The 378-nt window shown below is 62.2% G+C and overlaps 1 protein-coding gene across 1 annotated transcript in view; it reads left to right on the top strand.

Moving 5' to 3' along the window:
* The window catches only part of PIGU (phosphatidylinositol glycan anchor biosynthesis, class U), a gene marked incomplete at its 5' end in the record, with an annotated part of 17,080 nt that overhangs the window by 15,858 nt on the left and 844 nt on the right, over positions 1-378 (top strand). The window lies entirely within an intron of this gene.

A 378-nucleotide genomic window follows, 5' to 3' on the forward strand; every position in this document is an offset into this window, starting at 1 on the left:
GGACAACAGCTGCTGGCTCCCCCATCTGCAAACAGCACCACGTAGCTAGAGTGGGAAACCTCTTGTGCTCTCAGTGCTCTCAGGTGAGGGGGCAGCCATAGGGGAGCCTTAGTACCACCAAAGCGGGGGAGGCCTGTGATTTCCCCGTCGTTCGCTGCGTTCTCTGGCGCTTCCGTTGTGATTTCATGCTACATCGTGGCTGGTGGGAATAGCAGCCTGCGGCAGGTCCATCTCCTGAGCAGCACGGGACACTGTCAACGTCCGTGTGTGTGGCAGCATGGTCCGACCTGGATGGGCCAGCTCTGCTTCCTGCTTGGAGAGACAGCGTGCAGCCACACAGGGCTGGCTGCCCCGGGGAGGGGACGGCAGCACAGGGCC

Source organism: Buceros rhinoceros, unplaced genomic scaffold (assembly GCF_000710305.1).
Source record: "Buceros rhinoceros silvestris isolate BGI_N320 unplaced genomic scaffold, ASM71030v1 scaffold33058, whole genome shotgun sequence".
In the NCBI taxonomy this organism is placed as follows: domain Eukaryota; kingdom Metazoa; phylum Chordata; class Aves; order Bucerotiformes; family Bucerotidae; genus Buceros; species Buceros rhinoceros.